Source organism: Rhineura floridana, chromosome 3, assembly GCF_030035675.1.
Source record: "Rhineura floridana isolate rRhiFlo1 chromosome 3, rRhiFlo1.hap2, whole genome shotgun sequence".
NCBI classification, from domain to species: Eukaryota; Metazoa; Chordata; class Lepidosauria; order Squamata; family Rhineuridae; genus Rhineura; species Rhineura floridana.
In genome coordinates this window covers 121,528,481-121,551,025 of record NC_084482.1, presented here as the reverse complement: position 1 = coordinate 121,551,025, position 22,545 = coordinate 121,528,481, and the positions used below count along the sequence as shown (strand labels likewise).

General features: G+C 42.4%; 1 pseudogene; it reads right to left on the bottom strand.

Moving 5' to 3' along the window:
* Positions 1-27: 27 nt before the first annotated feature.
* Positions 28-7,722, bottom strand: LOC133378784 (coiled-coil domain-containing protein 85B-like; annotated as a pseudogene).
* Positions 7,723-22,545: the final 14,823 nt, after the last annotated feature.

The following is a 22,545-nucleotide window of genomic DNA, read 5'->3' as shown; positions in this document are numbered from 1 at the left end:
GGGCAAAGAAGTGTCCCCCCAGCGGGTTTAGTTGTTGGGGGTGCAGGTGGGGTGTAGCTGGTCCGGGCTGCCAACACTGCCGGTGCTGGAGCTGCCGTCACCCAGGTCACGGAGCCCGTAGGGCAGGCTAAGCTCTGAGGAGCCACTGCCGGGGTTGGGCTAGCGTCGGGCCGCACGGAGGCACATTCTTCCTTGAGGGCCAGGCAGAGCTCCTTCAGCTCCAGGTTGTCCTTGGACAGGCGCTCCTGGAGGCCCTCCAGGCTGGCCAGCTTGCGGAGGCAGGCGGCCACCTCGTCGCGCAGCACCTGCACCGCGTGGTTCCCAAAGAGCTGCCAGTTTGTTTCTCGGCTCAATTTAAGTTTCTCAGGCTAGTGTTTAAAGTCCTAAACAACTTAGGTCCCAAATACTTGAAAGACCACCTCCTTCCCTACAGACCTTAGGTACTGAGATCAGCAGAGGGGGCCATTTTGTTGGTTCTGCCACACTCGGAAGCTTTGAGTGGTAGTGGTCCGACAGATGGCATTCCCTGTGGTGGCCCCTAAGTTGTGGAACTCCCTCCCCACCAAGATGTGTCTGGTAACTTCATTGTAACTTTTACGCCAATGCTGAAGACACTCTTTTTTCCCTGGCCTTTAATACCTGAGATGTATATTTTTAGGACCCATCCTATTTTGTGATTTTAGGTAGTTTTTGTTTTTAATGTTGTATTTTAAAATGGTTGTAAGCTACCCTGGGACCTTCGGGTGAAGGGTGGGTAATAAACAATGATAGTCGTAATAATAGTAATGTCATGCATTGACTTCTCTGTGATATCCACCAATGGGCAGAAAATCCCATTTTTTTTAATGACATTAATGAAATTATCCATTGGCGTATTAGTTGATTACCTTATCTTGGGCAAGTCACTTACACGCAACACACAACACACAAATCTCTGAGATATATATCTGATCTACTGAGAACAACTCGCACACAAAAACTGGTTTTCCAGTGTAGATCCTTTTCTGAATCAATTTCTTTGGGTTCAGAAGGCTGCTGAATACACAGGTAGTGTTGCTGGAACCCTACCTTGACACCTAGAGCTCCAATAGTGTTAACCACCTGTGAGGAGGGCAGAAGAAACGCACACACACACACACACACACACACACGAGCAGATTGGTGATGAATGCCAGTAATCTGTTAGATCTGAAGACTGGACCTGTCATCTTTGTTTATGCTTCCATAATTGTAACATGGGGTATTTCCAGTTTTCTGTAAAAGCCAAGCATCATTATGGTATATTTTTGTTAAACAATGAATAACATTGCCCATTTATTCCCTGTTCATTTTTGCAGGCATGGATGCAGAGGGTTAATGGTTGTGCTGGTAATAAAGGACTGGTAGTTCCCTAGTCAAATATTTGAGACAGAACACACCACACTCTTAGTTCAGATCAGTAATTAGAATTTCTTTGAGAAGGCATCATGACATAAATGCTCTGCAGTAATAGTATAATATGATCATTTGGAAACTTATCCCTCAGAACTGTCAGCTGCACACCGCTCCTTGACACTAAGTTCATCATAAAACATTTTAAAATAAATAAAATTGTTTCATTTTATTTTTTAAGGTTTGTCAAAAATATTTAAGCTTGCTTAATGAAGCATTCACCTGATAGGGTTTTCATGGTAAGTGGTATTCAGAGGTGGTTTACCATTGCCTTTCTCTGAGGCTGAGAGGCAGTGACTGGCCCAAGGTCACCTAGTGAGCTTCATGGCTGTGTGGGGATTCGAACCCTGGTCTCCCAGGTTGTAATCCAGCACCTTAACCACTACACCACACTGGCTCTCCGTACTAACATTTAGGAGCCTAGAAAATAATTCCCCCCTGTTTCTTGAATTTCCCCATCAGTGGTTTCTTAGGTTGTTGATGTTAACAACTAAGCCTTAGGTTTTAAGGTTTCATAATGTGCACTCTTACTTGGAAGTAATCCCATTGCATTCAGTGGGATTTATGTCAAGGTAAATATACATAGGATTGGGCTGCACTGTAGTTCATCCAGTATTTAGAAAAAAATAAGCAATTTGTAGATCAGTAAATATTGAAAGCTTCTAGAGCAACGACTGGGTGGTGGAGGACTTCAGGCCCTTGGGCTGGATCCAATCTGTAGTTCACCCTTCTTGGTCCTACCCTTTTCACAGCTGTTAGGCTGAGAAAAAAAATCACAGAGGAACCAATGGAAACTGTTTTTCTATACCTATTTATTTATTATATTTATATCCTGCCCTTCCTCTCAGTAGGAGCCCAGAGCTCCAAACAAAAGCACTAAAAACACTCTAAAACATCATAAAAACAGACTTTAAAATATATTACAAGAAAACATCCTTGAAAACATCTTTGTTAAAAAAAGTTTAAAAACATTAAAAAGCAATTCCAACACTTCAATACGCACCAAAAAGATAACAGAGATGGTGCCTGTCTAATGTTTAAGGGGAGGGATATTCCAAAGGGTATGTGCCACCACACTAAAGGTCCGCTTCCTATGTTATTTGTGTGGATCAGACCTTCTGATGGTTTCTGCAGGAGGCCCTCACCTGCGGAGTAATCGACTGGGTATATAAGGGGTAAGATGGTCTTTCAGGTATCCTGGTTCCAAGCTGTATAGGGCATTGTACACCAAAAACCAGAACCTTGAACTTAGCCTGGTATCTAATAGGTAGCCAGTGCAATTCTTTCAGCAGTGGGGTGACAAGGTGGTGATACCCTGCCACAGTGAGCAGTCTTCCTGCCGTGATTTGCACCACCAGCAGCTTCCAGACCAGCCTCAAGGGCAACCTCACATAGAGTGCATCCAGAAGCACCTCCAGACTACAGACCTGCTCTTTCAGAGGGAGTACAACCCCATCCAAAGTAGACAACTGACCAATTATCCAAACTCGGGAACCACCAACCTATAGCACTTCCATCTTGCTAGGATTCTGACTCAGTTTATTGGCCCTCATCCAGCCCACCACTGACTCCAGGCAGCAGTCCAGGGCTTGCATGGCCTCTCCTGATTCAGATGTTACAGAGAAATAGAGCTGGGTATCATCAGCATAGCGTTGTGATCCTCAGGAGAGGCCCTTCTCTCAGTCCCAACACCTTTGCAAGCGCGATTGGTGGGGACGCGAGATAGGGCCTTCTCGGTGGCTGCCCCCAGGTTCTGGAACTCTCTTCCTAGGGAAGCACGAATGGCCCCTTCCTTGCTATCCTTCCGTTGGCAGGCAAAGACGTTTTTATTCCGACAGGCTTTTGGACTAGAAGATGTTTAAGATAGGGCCTCATAAGGTCCGTTGTATTGTTCTATGGTCCTATTCTTAATGTTTTAAATTGTCTTAGTATCTTAAGTGTATGTTTCATGGTTTTAATGTCACGAATAGTTTAATTCTATTTTAAATGTATATTTTTGTATGTTTTTTTACCTATGTGTAGTTTTTATTTGTAAGCCGCTCTGAGTTCCAGTTTTGGAAAAAGGGCGGGGTAAAAATAAAGATTTATTCATTCATTCATAGTGCTGACATCTCGCCCCAAATCTCCTGATGTTCGTTCCCAAGGGCTTCATATAGATGTTAAACAAAATGGTACCCTGCAGCACCCCACAGCACAACTGTCAGGGGCCAAAAGACAATCACCCAATGCTATTCTCTGAAAACAACCCTGGAGATAGGATCGGAACCACTGTAAAACAGTGCTTCTGATACCCATCTCACCAAGTTGGCCCAGAAGGATACCATGGTGAATGGTATCAAAAGCCGCTGAGAAATCAAGTAAGAATAACAGGGTTGCACTCCCCCTGTCCTTCTCCCTAGTTGCTGGAGAAGGGGCTCATCTGAGGAGATAAGGGTTAACCCTCTAGAATGTAGAGTAAAAATAATTGTTTCATGCTGCTTGGTTTTGCAATAATAAACAATGGATGTCAAGAGATACAAGAGGACATCTGGGCTCAGGTGCAGTTTTCATACTGAATCAACCTTGGTCAACTTTGGTTGACCTGTATCAAGAGCAGAACAAGGGGAGTGTGACACCATTTCTGCTTCTCAATTTCTTGACGGCTTTTGATACTATTAACTATGGTATCCTCCTTTGTTGGATAAGTACTGGGATAATAAAATAGTAATAATGAAATCTGAATCCCTTCCCATTAAAGTAATGTGTTACATTGGTCCTGCTCCTACAACAGGGTTCTAGCATTGGGAGTCTGTGTTTCGGCCCCATAGTCCCTTTGTTGTGGTGTGCCACAGGGTATGATCATGTGCCCAACGTTAACATTTATGTGAAGCCACTGAGTGCAGTCATTAGGAGTTTGGGAGCAAAGTGTCATCAGTATGCTGATGACGTGCAGCTCTACTTTTCCATGATATCTGGTCAGGAGAGTGTGCATGATGTGGACTGTTGTCTTGGTGCAGTGGTGGACTGGATGAGGGCTAATAAACTAAGCCTGGGAAGTCAGAGGCACTGTAGGTTAGTGGGTCCCATGTCTGGGAGACTGGACAGTTCCCTGTTCTGGAATAGGTTGCATGCCCTCTGAAAGAACTGGTTTGGAGTTTGGAGCTGCTTCTGGCTCCATTTTTTATGCTGGAGCCTCAGGTAGCCTCAGTAGCTAAGGAGTGCCTTTTACCAGCTATGGCTGATATGCCAACTACAGCCTTTCTTGGACAGGGATAGTCTGGCCACAATGATCCATGCATTGGTAACCTCAAGAATTGATATTGCAATGTGCTGTATGTGAGGCTATCTTTGGGGCTGGTCTGGAGGCCACAGCTGGTGCAAAATGCTGCAACTAGACTGTTGATGGGGACAAACTATTGCCAGCACATAGCTGTGGTGCTTGCTTGTACTGGCTGTCCGTATGCTACTGGGCCAGATTCAAGGTTCTTGTGTTAACTTTAAAAGCTCTTAACAATTTTGGTTCAGAATACCTTATGGTTCTGATTCCTTATATCCCTGTCCAATCACTGAGGTCTTCAGAGGAGTCACTGTTAGTGGTCTCTCATGGCTTTGATGTATGGGTCCATATCCACTAGGAACCATGTGTTCAATATTGTGAGCCCAATTTTATGGACCCCCATTCAGTTGAGGTCAGACAGCCACCACCACGCCTTCCTCTTGAACGTCTGGCACCTACTGAAGACTTTTAATTCAGCAGGCATTTTAACTGAATTCTGATTTTATAGTTTAACTGATTCTTATCCTCATAGAATCATAGAATTGTAGAGTTTGAAGGGACCTATAAGGCCATCAAGTCCAACCCCCTGCTCAATGTAGAAATCCAAATTAAAGCATACTCAACAGATGGCTGTCCAGCTGCCTCTTAAATGCCTCCAGTGTTGGAGAGCCCACCAGCTCTCTAGGTAATTGGTTCCATTGTCGTACTGCTCTTACAATTACAACTTTTTTCCTGATGTCCAGCTGAAATCCGGCTTCCTGCAACTTGAGCTCATTATTATGTGTCCTGCACTCTGGGATGATTGAGAAGAGATCCTGGCCCTCCTCTGTGAGGCAACCTTTCAAGTACTTGAAGAGTGCTATCATATCTCCCCTAGTCTTCTCTTCTCAAGGCTAAACATGCCTAGTTCTTTCAATCTCTGCTGATAGGGGTTTGTTTCCAGTCCTCTGATCATCCTTATTGCCCTCCTCTGAACCTGTTCGTTTGTCTGCATCCTTCTTAAAGTGCAGTGTCCAGAACTGGATGCAGTACTCAAGATGAGGCCTAACCATTGCCAAATAGAGGGGAACTAATACTTCACGCTATTTGGAAACTATACTTCTGTTGATGCAGCCTAAAATAGCATTTGCCTTTTTTGCAGCCATATTGCTCTGTTGGGTCATATTCAGCTTGTGATCAGCAATAATCCCAAGATCCTTCTTACATGTAGTATTGCTGAGCCAAGTATCCCCCATCTTGTAACTGTATATTTGGTTTATTTTTCCTAGGTGTAGAACTTTGCACTTCTCCCTGTTAATTTTCATTATGTTGTTTTCAGCCCAATGCTTCAGCCTATCAAGATCCCTTTGAATTTTGTTTCTGTCTTCCAGGGTATTAGCTATCCCTCCCAATTTTATATTATCTGCAAATTTGCTAAGCATTCATTGTATTGTTGTGTTACTTGTACAATGCTTAATTATTATAATGAAGCAGCATATAAATTGTATAAATAAATAAATATCTGCAAGCCTTTTAGTTATACTGTTCATCAGTCATTATGGAAAATTAATTAATATTCAGTTACACAAGATGCAATAATGAAATAGTAATAATGATATCTGAATTTCTTCCCATTAAAGAAATAACTACACATATTTTTGCTTGCATATGATACAATACATTTAAAAAGGGCTAGTATCTTTTACATTGAATAGAGAACCAGGATATTAAAATATGATTTGGAAGTGTTTTGTGTGTTTTTATAGGCTACTTTTTAATAATATTTACTAAAATATTTGCAAGAATTAGCAACTTTTCTATTCTGCTTGATTAATAGTTCTGTGTAAATCAAAAGTTGGCATGACAACAGCTGCCAGTACCAAGTCCCACTTTTGCTCATTCTTCCATCTCTCTTCATCAAGCGCTTGTCTGCATGGTGCTTTCTGCATAGTGCTTGCACTTAGGTCATGCTGATCCCCAGCTAGATGGTGGGAATTGTGGATTGAGCACATTGTGCATCGTCCACATCACAGGAGCAGTGTTGTTGAGGAGTTCTAAGTGCTGAACCTGGAGCTCAGAAAACTGAGCCAGAGAAAACAGAGCACTGTTTTTCTTCTGAAATAATAGGATTTCTTCCCTGGTCAAAGGGAAAAAAAGCAATTCCATTTTACTTATGGAAATGCAGCTAGTGTTCTGTATGTTTTCTTTTCTTTCTTTCTTTCTTTCTTTCTTTCTTTCTTTCTTTCTTTCTTTCTTTCTTTCTTTCTTTCTTTCTTTCTTTCTTTCTTTCTTTCTTTCTTTCTTTCTTTCTTTCTTTCTTTCTTTCTTTCTTTCTTTCTTTCTTTTCTTTCTCACATTTGCATTTTCCCAAGCACTTAGACCAGGAACGTAATCCTCACAGCTCTTCAAGGGAGATTAGGCAGGGAGAAAATAACTGGTTCAAAGCCACCTTGGTAGCTTCATAGCTGAACAGGGATTTGAATTCAGGTACCCTTAGCCCAAATTTGGCTCCACTAACCAATATATAGACTTAGAGAGTGTATATAACAGAGAGAGAGAGAGAGAGAGAGTCCAAACAACACTTAGAGCACTTAACATAACATAGTACCATAAAATAATTTTAAACCTGTTTTTAAACTGGGAGTGGGGGATGCACAAAGGGGGAAACTAAGAAGGGACTAAAAAGGGCAGACTTTGAGATTAAGGGAAGAGACGCACTCACTGTTCTGCCTGTTCCAGTGCATCTCCACCTCTCTCTTCTGAAAACGGGCACACAACACTAGTCAAACTGTGCCACTTTTTGCTGTAAAACCTAGTGGGATCAACTAGAGTGCTTTTTTTAAAATTAGCTTTAAAGAGATTTCGTAACTGATCAGCAGGCCAACCTGTTCCCACTCCAGGTGTGGTTAATGGAAATGCTTTGCTGTAGGCGACTAGTGTGTTCACATTCACAGCCTAAGTTCAGCACCAAAAAGTCTATCACATTAAAGGCCTGATCCCCTTCTGACCAAAGATGCCATGACGGAATCTCCAAACAGCTGCTGGTATTGGAGCATGGGTTGAGATTCCTGGAGCAGAACTTGATTAAACCCAAAGGGGCTATTTTGTTCAGTTTCTTACCATTATCCTACCATCCGCCTTGGTGTTGTGTTTTTTTAAGCAGTATTCACTAAACAGAAGGTTTTCATTTATTCACTCAGATCTCTCTTCCCAGAGTTTTCAAGTCATTTGAAGCCTTAAAGGCATCGGCCTGCCACTTTGTCACAGTGAACATATCAAAGGAGACCAACTCATCTTTCTTTTTTATTATGATGATGATGATTGCAGAGGAAAGTATGAGTTCTCATTTTGGAAGGCGTGAGAATCTCAATTTTCATTCTTACAAAGTTTCTCATTCTAAAAAAAGATTTTTTTTGTCCCCAGAAAACATTCTGGGGGAAAAGCTTGAAGTTACTGCAGCAGTTTCCTCTTTTGAAATTATAAGCAATTTCTCATTATATTTACTCAACATGCAAGCACTACACCTCCCATTGGCAAAGTCTATGCTTCTGTTCTAAATAGACTCACAAGAATATCTTTTTTTTTTCATTTGAAAGTACAATGTTTATAATGTAAGATAATGTCAGTCGACTCTATGATGGATGAGCAGCTTTCAGCAGCATTAATGCAAGGTTTTTCACTTAGACAATGCATGCATCTATGCTGCAAGGCATTCTATTCTTAACAATGACTTCATAATTCATAGTCCATTGGTTGCCACCGCTTGTCATTCTCGTAGTGTTTTGCAAACAGCTGTGGCTTGATATTTGTGGGATAAGGGAAGCTCTTGGGAATTAGAGGAGCAACTGGGTCCTATACAACCCAAGGAGAAACTGAAAAGACTATCCTGAATGTATCCATGTCAAATCTGTTGTGACGGAGCAAGCCATTTGGGGGGCATTTAGATTTTTCAGATCCCCTTGGTAACTCTCAAAAATGTTCTTTCAAAAATGCTTTGCTACTCTTCTGACCAATCACAAGAATTCTCTTTTTGACACTGCCAAGTCACTCATTTGTACAGCAGGATCTGTTGAAGAAATACTTTTTTGTCTTTAAAAAGACAGTTATGGATATTTATTCCACTTTAGCTCCCCCATCTTAGGAAGGAGGATAAGTAGTGTTACATTAAAAAAAAGAAAGAGAGAAAGTTCTGATTGAATTTATCCATGTAAGTGAATCCATCTATGAAGCCTACCAAAATAGTAGTAGTAATAAATGTCAGATACGTTTCTTTGCCTGACTAATGTTGATGCAGAGCTTATTAGTACTAAGTGACAACATAGGTCTCAGGTCAGATCTATTGCCAACTAAGGGGGAAATAATCATATTCTGACCTTTAGTTTCCAATTATCTAGATGGTCAAGCATGACCAACAATATAGTCAGAATCCCCTAATTATAACTGTAGCACTTATGTCAAACTAATGAGCCATGTCGTCCAAAGTCCTGTCTCTAGCCATTGCTACTTTGGAGGATGTTACAGGATCATTTCATAGAGTGACCCAGCTTTAGATGTTTCTTCACAATATAAACAGTTGCATGAAATGAAAGATAGCAGGGTCCTTAAATTGTATCATGCCGACCCCCATATAGGTTTAATCATTTTAACGGAGTTATACAGAGGTACACAAAGGGTTCTGCTGCAAATTTCATGACCCTCTGCTCCAAAGCTAATCCCTTGCGGCTAGAAATGAACATCTTACAATGTGTGTTAATAAGCATAAAATGTACCAATGCATCACAAAGATTAATATTCTCAGAGGTTCTCCCATTAGACCTTGATTTTTTTTTTGCATTTGCCATTAGAAGTGATAGGACCCAATGACTATGAAGCTTAAAGCCAGGTGAGCATTTTGTAATTAATAACCATCTTTTAATACATTCTGAACAAAGGACAAGTACGAGTAGTGCTGTGACTAATGACGCAGTTGGGTCAAAGCTGAAAGGAAGCCCAGAGGCTGATGCGCACAGATGTGAAAAGAGAGTCCGGCGGTGTACAATGTACACAATAGGAACATGGAATGTGAAAAGCATGAACCAGAGAAAGTTAGAAATTGTCAAGCAAGAAATGGAACATATCAACACTACAATAATTGGCGTGAGTGAATTAAAATGGATGGGAATGGGACGTTTTCAATCAGACAACTACAAAATATTTTATGCAGGAAATGAGAAGTTAAGAAGAAATGGGGTTTCTTTAATAGTGAGAAGTTATGTAGCAAAAATAATAAGAACCTATAACACAAGGTTGGAGTGAGTTATATCAATGAGATTTAACGGGAAACCTATTAACATAACCATCATCCAAGTCTATGCTGCAACTGCAAACACAGAAGAAGAGGAACTGGAAAGAATTTACGCAGAAATACAGGAAGAGATTGATCACACACCAAAACAAGATGTGCTGATAATCATGGGGGACTGGAATGCAAAAGTGGGGAACAGAGAAGAACTAGGAATTGTGGGAAAATGGGACTTAGGAGATAGAAATGAAGCAGGAGAAAGACTTATTGAATTCTGTGAAGGCAATAATTTGTTTCTTGTGAACACATTTTTTGAGCAACTGAAAAGATGACTGTACACGTGGACATCACCAAATGGTCAATATAGGAATCAAATTGATTATATAATTGGTAGCAGAAGATGGAGAAGTTCCATACTTTCTGCAAAAACAAGACCAGGAGCAGACTGCAGTACAATTCATGAACTGGTCATTTTGAAAATCAGAGTAAAGAAGAACAAAGCAATCACAATGCCAAAATACAATTTAAATAACATCCCAGAAGAATATAAAGATCAAATAAGGAACAGATCTGAGGCTTTAAACTTAGTTGACAGAGAACCAGAAGAACAATGGAATGAAGTCAGAGACATTATCAGGGAAGAATGCAAAAAGACAGAGCTTGGAAAAATTACTTTTTTGAACTACAACTCCCATCAGCCCAATCCAGTGGCCATGCTGGCTGGGGCTGATGGGAGTTGAAAAAAGTAACTTTTCCAAGCTCTGCAAAAAGACAATACCTCTAGTTAAAATGAGAGAAAGACCTCAATGGATGACTGAAGAAACTCTTAAAATGGGTAAAGGGAGAAGGAAAGCAAAAGCAAGAGGAAACAGAAACACAGTCAGAACCCTAAATGCAACAGTACAGCAACTAGTACGCAGGGACAAAGAGAACTATTACAATAGTTATTGTATAGAAATAGAAGACAACAAAAAGGGTAGAACAAGAGCCCTATTCCAAAATATTAGAGAAATGAAAGGGAAATTTAAACCAAGAGTAAGGATGTTGAATAATCAACAAGGGAACACACTGACTGACCAAGATGAAATAAAAGGAAGATGGAAGCAATACACTGACGAACTCTATAAAAGAGATGCCAGGATGACAGATTCATTCATGGAGGAACCATATGATGAAGAACCAGAAATTTTAGAATGCGAGGTGAAAGCTGCTCTTAAAATACTTGGAAGAAACAAATCACCAGGAACAGATGGCATACCAATAGAGTTGCTACAAGCTACTGAGACTGAATCTGTCCAAATTTTGACAAAAATCTGTCAAGAAACATGGAAAACTAAACAATGGCCCACAGACTGGAAGCATTCAATATATATCCCAATTCCAAAGAAAGGGGATCCGAGGGAATGCAGCCATTATCAAACTATTGCCTTAATGCAAGGAAAGTAATGCTCAAGATTCTACAACAAAGGCTCTTGCCATATATGGAGCGAGAAATGCCAGACGTCCAAGCTGGATTTAGAAAGGGAAGAGGTACCAGAGTTCATATCGCAAACATATGTTGGATAATGGAACAGACCAAGGAATTTCAGAAGGAAATCACCCTGTGCTTTATAGATTACACCAAAGCCTTTGACTGTGTAGATCATGAAAAACTATGGAATGCTTTAAAAGAAATGGGGGTGCCACAACATCTGATTGTCCTGATGCGCAACCTATACTCTGGACAAGAGGCTACTGTAAGGACAGAATATGGAGAAACCGATTGGTTCCCCATTGGAAAGGGTGTGAGACAGGTGTATTTTATCATACTATTTGTTTAATTTATACGCAGAACATATCATACGGACAGCGGGATTGGACCAAGATGAAGGAGGTGTGAACACAGGAGGGAGAGATATCAATAACTTAAGATATGCAGACGATACCATACTACTAGCAGAAACCAGTAACGATTTGAAACGAATGCTGATGAAAGTTAAAAGAGGAAAGCACAAAAGCAGGACTACAGCTGAACGTCAAAAAGACTAAAGTAATGACAACAGAAGATTTATGTAACTTTACAGTTGACAATGAGGACATTGAACTTGTCAAGGATTATCAATACCTCGGCACAGTCATTAACCAAACTGGAGACAATAGTCAAGAAATCAGAAGAAGGCTAGCACTGGGGAGGGCAGCTATGAGATCCTCAAAGGCAAAGAAGTGTCACTGAACGGTAGAGTTAGGATCATTCAGAACATGCTATTCCTGATCTCTATGTATGTATGTGAAAGTTGGACAGTGAAAAGACCTGATAAGAGAAAAATTGACTCATCTGAAATGTGGTGTTGGAAGAGAGCTTTGCACATACCATGGACTGTGAAAAAGACAAATAAATGGGTGTTAGAACAAATGAAACCAGAACTGTCACTAGAAGCTAAAATGATGAAACTGAGGTTATCATATGTTGGATGCATATTGAGAAGACAAGATTCACTAGAAAAGACAATAATACTGGGAAAAAGAGAAGGGATTAGAAAAAGAGGAAGACCAAACAAGAGATGGATTGATTCCAAAGGAAGCCACAGACTTGAACTTACAAGATCTGAACAGGGTGGTTTATAACAGATGCTATTGGTGGGTGCTGATTGATAGGGTTGCCATAAATGGTAATCGACTTGAAGGTATATAACAACAATATATTCTCTTAATGCACAGGTCCCAAAACTATGACATACAGAAGTAAAGGGAAGGAATAAGTAAGGCATTGTTTCCTCTACTTGCTTGCCACTTCTGCTTGGTTCAATTCTGTTCACCTTGGGTATATAGGTCATTTGTCCTTATCATAGGTTCCCATATTAGGAATGCATTTTACTTCCATGCACTGAGCTATTAGACCAAGTGGACAATTCCTCAAATATGTGGGGATGATTTGTTTCCATCATCCTTGTAGGTTCTCCACCTTTTTCTAAGGCTGCAAACACATTAGTTGCTTCAAAAGCAGCCAGACTGTTTTCTCTGGCTATGTTTTGAAACTGTTCTGCGCCCAGCTGGACACATCTCCCTTCTCCACTGCTGATTAGGATCGCCCACAGCAAAATGTTGGGCCAATGATAGTGTCTGTCTGACCTTACAGCAAAGCATTTTAATTGGACACACTTGGAGTGGCAATGAGATTGATGGCCAGTCAACTGAGCGAACCCTATATGTCTGTCACTCTTCAAAAATCCTGATCAGTGGCGGCTCCCCAGTTTTGAAATGCCCTTAGGCTGGAAATTGACATGGTGCCTACTCTGGTAGGTTTTCAGGGTCAGCTAAAACTGACTCACCACCAGGCTTTTACAGGGACCTGAAGTTTTAGGCCACTAATTTTTGGGAACAAGAAGTAAGTAAGTAAAAGTAAAATTTAATTTTTGTGTCGCCTATCTGGCCGAAGCCACTCTAGGCGACGTAGACATTAAAATTCAATACAATACAATACAAAATAAAATACAATGCAGTCAAGAATGGTCATTTTTAAAATAGCAGCAGTTATTAAATATTAAAATAGCAGAAGGAGCAGTTTTATTTATTGTTTTGATTGTTTTAATATTTTGTTGTATTTGTTTTAGTGTTTTTTTTTAGAGTTTATATCTGAGTTTATTTGGGATGAAGAGCAGGATAGAAATGAAATGAAAGTTTAAATTCTGTGTTATTTCTCTATGGGAAGATTGTTGGAAACTGTGCAGGTAGCACACATGCTTGTACAATGCATTTAAAAGATGAATCACACAAACCTCTACAGACAATACCATTGATCCGGGGAGCCTGGACCCTAGGAAGAGCATGAGCCTGCTTTTCAAAGTACATTTTAGTGGTTTTGATCTTAGCTTACAGACACTGCTTGAGAAGAAAAGGAGCTTTCCTCAGATGACCCAGTGCACACCCAAAAATGTACAAAACAAGTTAGAAATGGTTAAAGGCTATGGGGCCATCACCATTTGCTGATGGGCAATTAATTCATGCAGACCTCTGAAGTGATGCCCCTGTGAGGAAATGTTAGAAATGTGGGGCTTTTTAATTTTGAAAAAAAAGGGGAGGATTAGGATGAGCATGGAGTGGAGAAAGTGAACAGGTAGAAGTTTTCCTCCCTCATAATGTTAAAACCTGAAGTTATCCAACGAAGCTGTATGTTGGAAGTTTCAGGACAGACAAAAGGACACATTTGCTCCCACAAGATGTAATGATAACCACTAACTTGGATGTTTTTAAAAGGAAATTCATGGAGGATAAAGCTATCAATGACTGCTACCCAGGATGGCTGTGGCTGTGTTCACTGTTGGATACAGTATGCCTCTGAATACCAGTTTCATTCATGTCCTACTTTTGGGCTTCCTATTAGGGTTGCCAGGTCTCCTGTTTTCATCTTGAGATTCCATTTTTTGGGGGGGGGGTCCTCCCTGGATATCTGGGTGAGTTCAGAGCTTGGAAGATTACTTTTTAAAAGTAATAAATTACCGTTACAATTACATGGCCCAAAAAGTAGTAATTACTGTTACAATTGTAATTGCTCTGAAAGTAACTGATTACTTTGCTTTTTCTCAAAAGTAATCACTGCAATTACATTTCAGTTACTTTTTTAAAAAAATGCCTGCAAGGTGCTGGCCTTGGCTGCTTCACATCTAAGTAGCCTAAAACAACATTAAAAATAAACACACACATACAGAGATAGTAGAATAATTATTTTTATAAATAAGATAGCAATGGTGGTCTCTCCACTGGTAAGGGAGGTGGGGAGGGAGGCAGAGGCCACTACTCAATCTTTGCATGTCAAACCAAGTGCAACCACGACCCCCACTCAGCCAGCAAACATAATCTCTCTCACGGACCCTGCCCTGCCACCAACTAAGGGACATTCACCCAAGCAAACATTTTCCCCTGAGATGCAAAAAAGTTAAAATACTCAAATGCAGTACAATAGCCAACAGCCAGAGAGGGTGGTGAAGGCCATTTTGTGTGCCAAGTGCAAACACAGTATTCACACACACACACACACACACACACACACACATCATCTTTTACCTCCACAGTTATTTATCTCCATTCTGCTGCTGCCTCCTTCTCCTTTATCCATGTTCTTGCCCTCCAGCTCCTTTTTCCCTCCATTCCATTCTTCACCACCACCACCATCCATTTTTTTAAATAATTGTTCACTCCACCTTGTCTTGCATGAGGCATGAGGGAAGAGTGATGCTGCACAGAAGCACAGTTTGAGGCACATGATTTTCATGCCCAAAAGTAATGTTGGAAACATTACAATTACTCCACAAAAGTAATAAAATTTCTCCTAGTTCTATTACAATCAAAATGTAAAGGAATTACCCACTCGTTCTTCAAAAAATTAATGAATTACAAACTTCGAAGCTCTGGGTGAGTCACCCCAATCTCCAGACCCTTAGCTTTCAGTTAAAAAAATTAAGTTCCTAGGTGGTCTGGTTCATGAGACATACAACAAAATGTCACCCCCCATAACTTCTGTTAAGTGAGCTAGTAGCCGACTTCTCTAACCCCATCCTTTTCAGGTTTTTAGCTGATAAGTGAAGTCATGGTTGTGATTGACCTCCAGGCAATAGCTAGAACACATTGCAACCTTGAAAACAGTTGCCTTATCTTGCTTGTCTGCACATCAGGAGTTGAGTAAGTTTATAGCTTTCAGCAGCATCAAGAGTGCCTTTCTGTGTAATCTATTATTATTTTATTAATTAATTTATTAAATTTTTATCCTGCCCTTCCTCCCAGAAGGAGCTAAGAGTGTCAAACTAAAACACTAAAAGCACTTTAAAACATCTTAAAAACAAAAGACTTTAAAACATATTAAAGCAAAACATCTTTAAAAAGTATTAAAACAAAACATCTTTAAAACACCTTTAAAAAACAACTTTAAAAACATATTGAAAAGCAATTCCAGCACAGACGTAGACTGGGATAAGGCCTTATTACAACTGTTCGACTAACCCCATTTTGGTTCAAATGGAACCCAGGAGGTGCAAGGCCCTGGAGCCTGCTGACTAAAATTCCCACCCCACACACCCCTTGTATGGCTGGCTATGCGTTCCTGAGGGTACTGTGTAACAAGGTCATTCTGTGTGCAACAAAAATAACCAAGAGCAATTGGAATACATGTTATCTCCTCCTTGGCAGATTTCCCTCACACCTAGCAGAATAATCCCATTGTTCAAGCAAGCATTAGAAAGTAGCCTGAGTTCTCAGTGTCAGCTAGAAACACACACACACACACACAAAATCACTTCATACCCAGACCCCTCCTCTGCAGGGGGGTGAGAGAAAAAATCTTTTTTAAAAGAGGCTTGAATCTAAGAAGGGGGGCTATTGGCGATCTGAGCTCCAACACGTTAACAATGCTCTCCAAGCAGGACTGCAGGGACAGAGCCAGGAAGGGATTCTGAGCCTCGGCCCAAGTTTTGAGGCAGATTCCTTCCTGATTTCAGGTCAGAGCCCTTCCACATTGCTTCAGATGTATTCAGCTGCCTACTCCTGGGCCTAGGATAGGTAATCTCTCCTACCTGTCACTTCTTATAGTAACAGGGTCCTTTGATCTCTTTAGTTTAAAGTTATGAATGGGTTAGGATATTAATGATTAATGCTGCCATGCACCCAGTAATTTTGTAATACTATTCTGCTCTTTTCTCTCGATAAAATAAAGCTTTGCTTTAGTCTGGTTTGGACCTCCATTTCTTGGGTTATACATGCACCATTTAGGCACACTTCAGGGCAAAGCGAGCACTTGTTTATCCCTAGCAAAAGATCCCCCTCCTCTCAAGGAGGTGTGTTTCATGGGACATGTGGGTGGCAAGTTCACACACTGAGGATCCCAAGAACACATGTCATAACAGCCTCTACTTAAAAGGCTTGTTGAAAGAGGAAGATCTTCAATAGGCGCCGAAAAGATAACAGAGATGGTACCTGTCTAATATTTAAGGGGAGGGAATTCCAAAGGGTAGGTGCCCCAACACTAAAGCTCTGCTTCCTATGTTGTGTGGAACAGACCTCCTAATAAGATGGTATCTGCAGGAGATCTAGAACTGAAGATCACAGCAGGATCCTGGTAGGCATGCACAGTAAACAATTTCAGTTATGATTATAATAAAAGTGTACATGCAGGGCTTTTTATAAATTACTTGCAAAAATAGCATAGTATACATATATTTCAAATAATTTTTGAACAGAAATAAAAAAAACTGTACATGCAGATTATGATGACATTACAGGGTGTTATACTTTTCAAATTAAAAGGAGTCAAACAAGTTTAAATTTCCTGGGCTGTTGAAGAGGGCAGTTTATTTGTCTAATCATAGCCTGTTTTGAAAACCTTCCCAATATGAAGCTTTAATCCTGTACTCACTTTTCTGGGAGTAAGGTTGCAATGCTAATCCCACATGCCTGGGAGTAAACCCCATTGAATTCTTACATTTGAGTAGATATGGTTAGGATTGTGCTATAAATCAATGGGATTTTTGAGTGAACATAGCAAAGGATTGTTTTGTAAATCTTTCTCTCCCCCACCCTCCAATCCTATTTTTTTAGGATTAGGCAGGCCTTGCTTAGGTGTCACTGCTCTTTTTTGGTAGGAAATTAATACCTTTTTTAATGCTCTGCAATGACCAACTGGTTTTGATAATAGACTATTATATAGGGTGTATGTATTTTTACATCTCCAGTGTGTGTATATATGGAGTTTTTCCAACAACCCTGTGAGGTAGAGTTGGAAACCAAGGCAGCTTAAAATAAATCCATTTAAAATCCAATAACCATAAAAACTAGTATAAAACTGGCAAAACAGCTTAAAGTGGCGTTATTCTAAATTTTGGGTTTGGTGAGTGACGTTCCTCATCACTTGAGGTTGCAGTCTTGTGCATACTTCCCTGTTTGAGTAAGTCCCACTGAATACATTGGTACTTGCTTCTGAGTAAACATGCATAGGATTGCACTATAAATATTTTTATTGGATTGTTTAAATAGATAATTGACAGTCATGCTTATATAAATGTTTCTTCATACTATGTCTCAATAAGTATCTGATTTCACACTATGGTTGTAGATTATTATTTCCTCTATATTTTAAGTGTGCCCTTCTTCCTTGGGGTGGTCATGGTTCCCCTCTGTTGTTTTCACCCTGAGAGGAAGATTAGGCTAAGAGATGGTGCATAGCCCATGGTCACCTAGTAAATTTTGTAGCTGATTTCCATTTTTAAAAAATAATTAAAATGATTTATATGCAGGCAAAGCTTATGAAGTAATGCAGATCCACAAAATATATTTAAAACACATGACTTTCCCTAAAGAATACTGGGAAGTGTAGTTTCTCCCTCACAATTATAGTTCCCACCACCCTTAACTAGCTACAGTCCCCATGATTCTGTGGTGGGATTCATGTGATCCAAATGTGTGTTGAATGTGCATTAAATTCATGGTGTGGATCAGCCCGAGGTATGCTGTGCATTCATTACTTAATTGAAAAGAACAATTTTAAAAGATAATGTTTAAACAGGGAAAGGGCTGTAGCTTCAGTGGTTGGGCAAATACTTTCTCCCTCACTCCAAACCTATTTTTTAAGCAATTAGGCAGGTCCTGCCTAGGTGCCACTGCAAAGGTCCAAAATCCAACCTCTGGAAAAGACTATTGCCTGAAATCCTGGAAAGCCAATTCTAGTCCATGTCATCAGTACTGAGCTGTACCAAACAGCCTGACTTGGTATAAGGCAGATTCCTTTGTTCCTAAAAGAGTGAAGAGACCCAAGGGCCACAGTGACTCCAACATTTATGTATTTTATTTATAACATTTATATACCAGTTTATTGTAAAAACCTCAAAGCAGTTGACAGAAAGAAGTAAAACCATAACATTATTGGCAAAAACAGTTAAAGACAGGTGTTTAAAAACATTCAAAATAATAAAACCAACAATGAGTTAAAAACAGATAAAAAACATAATAGCGTCTACCTGCCTGGGTAAGTTTTCCTAATCAGAAATGTTTTTAGCAGGTACCAGAAAGAGTACAATGGAGGCACCTGCCTAATGTCAATAGACAGTGAGTTCCAAAGTGTAGGTGCTGCTACACTAAAGGATCAATTTCTTACAAGAGCAGAACAAGTACTATGTGGCATCTATAACATAAAAAGGATATCCGCGGCGGCGGAGGAGAGCAGGCGTTGTGAAGGGGCGGCTCTGCGGTGGTGAGAGTACCGCAGAGGAGCGCCTGGCGGCAGTGAGAGAGCCGCGGGAGAGCGGCGGTGAGAAAGCACCGGGTGGGAGCAATTCTGTGGCGGTGAGAGCGCTACGGAGGAGCCCCTGGTGACGGTGAGAGCGCCGCGGGGGAATGCCCGACGCCGAGTGCAGCCGTGAACATCGACTCTGCGGCAGTGAGAGCGCCACGGGGGGAACGCCCGACGCCGAGTGCAGCCGCGAACATCGTGAAGAACGACTCCGCGGTGGTGAGAGCGCCGCGGGGGGGAACGCCCGACGCCAAGTGCAGCTGCGAGAAAACATCGTGAATGAACAACTCCGCGGCGGTGAGAGCGCTGCGGAGGAGTGTACAACGCCAAGTGTGGCCGTGAGAGAGCACTGCGAAGGAGCACTTTGGCGGCGGTGAGAGCACCGCGGGATGGGAGTGCTCGACGACGAGAGTGGCGATGAGAGAGTGCTGTGAGGGAACGATGTGGTAGTGGGGAGTGCACTGCAGAGGAGCGCCCGGCGGCGGTGAGAGAGCTGCGGGAGAGTGGTGGCGAGAGAGCACCGTGTAGGAGCAACTCCGCAGCGGTGAGAGCGCTACGGAGGAGCCCCTGGTGGCGGTGAGAGTGGGAGTCTTGTTCCATCTTTGGCATCTTCGACCTCGGGCGCCACGGCTCCGAGCTGTTTCTAGATCCGGCACTGCTTTCCGGGTTGGCTCCATTCAGTGCATTCATTGCTTTTGGACCCTTTTACCGTCTTTGGGCCCTTGTTGTGATGACTACTGCTATTGTTGTTTGCCAACCATCGTCATTGTTGTTGTTTGGTGGTATGAGTGGTTTGTATGAGTGTGGGTGTGATTGTGTATAGATTATGAGTTTTGTTGTTTATTTTATTTTTATTTTTATTATGTGCCTGGGCGGGAGGATAGGGTGTGGGGAGGGAGGACCAGAGGGGGCCCCTATTAGCGTAGTGACGGGCAATGGGAGGTATGGTGTTGTGAGGAGGACATGCCAGTTTAGGGGAACTCGGCCCAGACAATTGGTGGCTGTACCATGTTCCGGTCCTCCCCGCACCCACAGGATTGCTGGTAGTTGTATCAGCCAACCCTCGGATCTCCAGTTGCTGCTTCTTAATGCCAGATCGGTAAATAATAAAACCTCCCTCATCCATGATTTAATTGTGGATGAGGTGGCCGATCTGGCGTTTATTACTGAAACCTGGGTGAGCGATCTGGGAGGCATTAATCTCTCCCAGCTATGCCCACCTGGGTATTCGGTTCAGCATCTGGGAAGGTCCGAGGGTCGGGGAGGGGGAATCGCTGTGGTCTATAGAAGTTCAATCCCTCTTGTTAGGCACCCTATCCAGGTGGCTAATGGTCTGGAGTGCCTTCATATTGCGTTGGGTCAACGAGACAGACTGGGAATATTGTTGGTGTACCGTCCACCCTGCTGCCCAACAGCCTCCCTAACTGAGCTGACGGAGGTGGTCGCGGGTTTGGTGTTGCGATCCCCCAAACTTTTGGTATTGGGGGATCTCAACATTCATGCCGAGACCGCTTTGTCCGGGGCGGCTCAGGACTTCATGGCCTCCATGACAATCATGGGGCTGTCTCAATTTGCTATTGGCCCTACGCATATTTCGGGGCATACTCTAGACTTGATTTTTGCCACTGGATTAGGGGATGGTGATCTGGGAGTGAGGGATTTTACATCTATTCCTTTGTCATGGTCACACCACCGCCTATTGAGGTTTAGACTCACAATGTGTTCTTCCCTCTGCAAGGGTGGAGGACCAATTAAGATGGTCCGTCCCCGGAGACTAATGAATCCTGAGGGTTTTCAGAAGGCTCTAGGGAGTTTTCCAGCTGATAAAACTGACGCTCCTGTCGAAACCCTGGTCAATCTGTGGAATACGGAAATGACCCGGGCAGCTGACACGATCGCCCCAATGCGCCCTCTCCTTTGCAGAGCTCAATTGGCTCCATGGTTTACCCTGGAGCTAAGAGTGATGAAGCAAGAAAGGAGACAGCTTGAGTGCAAATGGAGACGAACTCCTGACGGCTGTAGTCTTGTACTTGTGAAGGTCTCTACCAAGCTCTATGTGAAGGCGGTGAGGGCAGCAAAGAAGCAGTACTTTGCTGCCACCATTCAGTCATCTTCTAACCGCCCAGCGGAGCTTTATAAAGTTGTTTGGGGACTTTTACATTCTGGTCCCCAGAACGCAATAACACCATCAATAGCCCGCTGTAATGAGTTTGCGAGACACTTCCAAGATAAGATCACGAACATCCGCCGGGACCTTGACTCCAATATTGTAGCAGTTGATCCTAATGAGGTGTCCAGAGCACAGTTGTGTCCTGTTTTATTGGATGAGTTTCAGTTGGTACAGCTCGAGGATGTGGACAAGGTGCTTGGACAGGTGCGGGCGACCACGTCTGCCCTGGACCCTTGCCCCTCGTGGCTAATAAAAGCTGGCAGGAATGGAACAGCCGGATGGGCCAAGGAGGTGATTAATGCCTCTCTACGAGAGGGAGTGGTACCACTTAGTCTGAAACAGGCGGTGGTGAAACCGCTCCTAAAAAAACCTCCTTGGACCCTGAAAATTTTGACAACTATAGACCGGTAGCAAATATTCCATTCCTGGGCATTCCATTCCTAGAGCGTGTGGTCGCTCGCCAGCTCCAGGCCCTCTTGGATGAAACTGATTATCTGGATCCATTTCAATCGGGCTTTCGGCCGGGATTTGGTACAGAAACAGCCTTGGTCGCCCTGTATGATGACCTCTGTCGGGAGAGAGACAGAGGGAGTGTAACTCTGTTGGTTCTCCTAGATCTCTCAGCGGCTTTTGATACCATCGACCATGGTATCCTTCTGGGGCGGCTTGCGGACTTGGGAGTTGGAGGCACTGCCTGGCAGTGGCTGTGCTCCTACCTCGAGAATCGTCTCCAGAAGCTGGTGCTTGGGGAGCATTGCTCGAATCCCTGGGTACTCCAATATGGGGTCCCGCAGGGTTCGGTTCTGTCCCCCATGCTTTTTAATATCTATATGAAGCCACTGGGTGAGGTCACAAGGAGATTTGGAGTGCGTTTCCAGCAATATGCTGATGATACGCAGCTCTATTTCTCCTTTTCATCTTCTTCAGGTGAGGCTGTTGATGTACTAAATCACTGCCTGGCCACGATAATGGACTGGATGAGAGCTAATAAACTGAGACTCAATCCTGACAAGACTGAGATGCTGTTGGTGGGGGAGCTCTCTGCCCAGATGGCTGATGTTTGACCTGCCCTAGATGGGGTTACACTCCCCCTAAAGGAGCAGGTCCGTAGTTTGGGGGTCTTATTAGATCCGCTCCTGTCTCTGGAGGCTCAGGTAGCCTCGGTGGCACGGAACGCG